The 3,533-nt window shown below is 46.3% G+C and overlaps 1 protein-coding gene across 1 annotated transcript in view; it reads left to right on the top strand.

Annotated features, from left to right (window-relative positions):
* LRP1B (LDL receptor related protein 1B) overlaps window positions 1-3,533 on the top strand; it is a 1,375,759-nt gene that overhangs the window by 1,035,159 nt on the left and 337,067 nt on the right. The window lies entirely within an intron of this gene.

The following is a 3,533-nucleotide window of genomic DNA, read 5'->3' as shown; positions in this document are numbered from 1 at the left end:
CAGGAATGAGAGACTAGAGCTTCTTTGCAGCCCCACCTTCAGGTTTTAGGGATTGTTGAGGAAAATATCATTCTTGATCCAGGACATTTCAGTAGGCAATGAACAGAAGAGCAGTTCTCTTTTATTCACCTGAATAAGCGTTGTAGTTATGTGATGAACATTGAGCATAACTGGGTGCCAACTTAGTACAGGTGCAACAATTGCTTCCCATTCCTGTGGAATCTGTGCCCCTGCAGGAGTACCAGGTCCATGGTATTGCTCTTGCAGTAGCAGCTGAATGCATGGCGTGTCCTCCCATGTCCTTCCTTTTCCCACTTTTGGAACCCCTGCCCCTTTGGAACTCACCTCCACCCCCTCTTTCTCCCCCTGGGGGACTTCAGTGCCAGAGTTGGTGCTGACAGTGAATCCTGGCCAATTTGCCTGGGCACACATAACAGGGAAAACATAAATGATAAATGATAATTAAAGGCTGCTGGAGTCCTCCTCCTATCAAACTTGTGCATCAGCAACTCATTCTTTCAAATGAAGCTTGTGAGGTATCCTGGAGGCACCCAAGATCTAGCCACTGGCACCAGTTGGACCTCATCATCATTAGACAGTCCTGAAGTCCAATCAGTAATGTCCCCCGTACTCATAGCTACTATAGTGTTGATTGTGATGCTGATAATTCATTTGTGGTCACCAAGATCAATCTGAAACCAAATACAATCACCTGCTCTAAGTACCAGGGTTTGTCACACATTAACATCACTAAGGCATCTGATCATCAGAAAACTCTGCAGTTTATGGAGGCTCTGGAGAAGGCTGTCTCAGAGCTGTTTTTATGGGAGAGTCCAGAAGAGAAGTGGGGAAGCCTCAAAAAAAGTTCCATGTTACTGCTAACTATCTGCAGCAAACAGGTCAGAAGAAGCTGTGATTGGTTTGAAGCACACTCACAGGATTTGATTTTATTTATAAAGGTCAGACAACCTGCTGTTATATCACAAGAAGAATGTCTCAGATGGATCTTTGAAGGAACTGAGGAAAGTAAGGAGCGTTGTTCAACAAATCTCAAGATGTTCTACCAATGATTATTGGTTTTGACTGTGCAAGGAAATTCAATCCACATTTGACTTTGGAAACATCAGAAGCTTGTATGACAAAAGCAAAATGGTCGGTCCAACTGCAAAGAAGTCAGTTCCATTAAAGGCAGCATCACAAGAAGATAACAGACCAAAAGCAACACAAGGAAAGATGAGTAGAACACTGTTTTGAACTCTGTTCAAGATAAGGTGATATCACTGACACAGCCGTTAACTTTATTGAGTTTATGTGAGCTGTTCTTGAAGACCTTGATGATATTCCAGTGGTTGAGGACCTAAGTAAGACCCCAGAAAAAGATGGCATTCCCACAGAAGTGATCAAGTGTGGGAAACCTGTGCTTCTTCCCCATCTATACAGGGTTCTTACTCACTGCTGGACAGTAGAGACAGTTCCACTAGATGTGTGAGGCATCAGTATAATCCCTTTGTACAAGAATAAAGACAACTACAGCAACTGTAACAACTATCAACTGGATCCGCACAGATGTGCTCCTTGATAATTTTCTCAAAGGTCTTCCCAGGAAATTATCAAGGAGCACATCTGCAGGGGACCAGCATGAAAAGTAATGCTCAGGGGCAACCAAAACGGGTTCATTGTGGGCAGATCCTGCCCGACTAAACTTGTTTCCTTTTATGACAAGGTCACAAAATCCTTGGATGCAGTCTCTGAGTTGGATATCATCTACCTGGACTTCAAGAAGGCCTTTGACACTGTTTCTCACCCCATGCTCATAAAAAAAAAAACTAGGTGACTGTGGCATTGATGCCTACACAGTCAGATGGGTGGCAAATTGGCTCAATGGTTTCACCCAGAGAGTGGTGGTGGATGGGTTGTTTTTGACCTGGAGGGTTGTGGGCAGTGGAGTTCCCCAGGGATCAGTCCTCAGACCTGTGCTATTCAACATCTTTATAAGTGACTTGGAGGTGGGTGTAGAAAGCATACTGTCCAAATTCACTGATGACACAAAGATATGGGGAGCAGTGGCACACTGGAGGGGAGGGACAGAATCCAACTAGATTTAGGCAGGTTACAGAGGTGGACGGATGATAATAGAAAGGAATTCAACGCAGAGAAGTGCAAGGTGCTGCATCTAGGGAGAAGGAACCTGCAATACACCTATAGGCTGGGGAACACCCTTCTCAACAACACAGTGGCTGAAAGAGATCTTGGATTCATTGCTGACTCCAGGATGGACATGAGCCGCCAATGCAAAGAAGCAGTCAGTAAGGCTAACCACACATTATTGTGCATCTACAGATGCATCACAAGCAGGTCCAGGGATGGGATCTTTCCCCTTTATGCGGTGCTGGTCAGGCCACAATTGGAGTACTATGTCCAGTTCTTGGCACCGCACTTCAAGAGGGATGTGGCTAACTTTGGAAGGGTTCTGACTCCAGGATGGACATGAGCCGCCAATGCAAAGAAGCAGTCAGTAAGGCTAACCACACATTATTGTGCATCTACAGATGCATCACAAGCAGGTCCAGGGATGGGATCTTTCCCCTTTATGCGGTGCTGGTCAGGCCACAATTGGAGTACTATGTCCAGTTCTTGGCACCGCACTTCAAGAGGGATGTGGCTAACTTTGGAAGGGTTCAGAGGAGGGCCACTCACATGGTCGGGGGGCAGCAGGCCAGGCCCTACAATGATAGACTAAAAGGCCTGAATCTATTCAGCCTCCACAAGAGGAGACTGAGAGGGGATCTGGTGGCCATCTATAAACTCACCAGGGGGGGACCAGGAGAAAATAGGTGAGGCTCTGTTCCTCCAGGGACCACCTGGGATAAAATGAATAACGGCCACAAATTGATTACAAGTAGGTTCAGGCTTGATATCAGGAGGCATTGCTTTACAGTTAGGGCTGCCAGGCTCTGGAATGGACTCCCAAGGGAGTTGGTGCTCTCCCCTACCTTGGGGGGTCTTCAAGAGGCACTATTATCAGGAGGCGCTACTTCAGATTTCAGGAGGCATTACTTCACAGTCAGGGTGGCTAGGATCTGGAACCAACTTCCAAGGGAAGTGGTACTCACTCCTACCTTGGGGGTCTTCAAAAGGAGACTAGATAGACACCTTGCTGGGGTCATTTGACCCCAGCTATGCCCATGGCAGGGCATCAGACTTGATGCAGGTCCCTTCCAACCCTACCAACTATGAAACTAAGAGGAGGATGGATAGATATCTGGCTGGGGTATTATGATCCCAGCACTCGTTCCTGCCCAGTGGACTTGATGATCTGTTTGGGTCCTTTCCGACCCTAGGAACTTTTAAACCTTGAAATTATCATGGTATTTTACTGCTCAGCATTGTTGGAAAGATCATCTCTCAGACAGTATTCAGAAGACTTCAGATTCTTGCTCACCTTGTTTACCCTAAGTCATATTCATAGATGTTAGGGTCAGAAGGGACCTCAATAGATCATCGAGTCTGACCCCCTGCATAGGCAGGAAAGA

This window comes from Alligator sinensis, unplaced genomic scaffold (genome assembly GCF_000455745.1).
Source record: "Alligator sinensis unplaced genomic scaffold, ASM45574v1 scaffold533_1, whole genome shotgun sequence".
Classification (NCBI taxonomy): Eukaryota; Metazoa; Chordata; order Crocodylia; family Alligatoridae; genus Alligator; species Alligator sinensis.
This window is presented reverse-complemented; position numbering and strand designations above follow the sequence as displayed.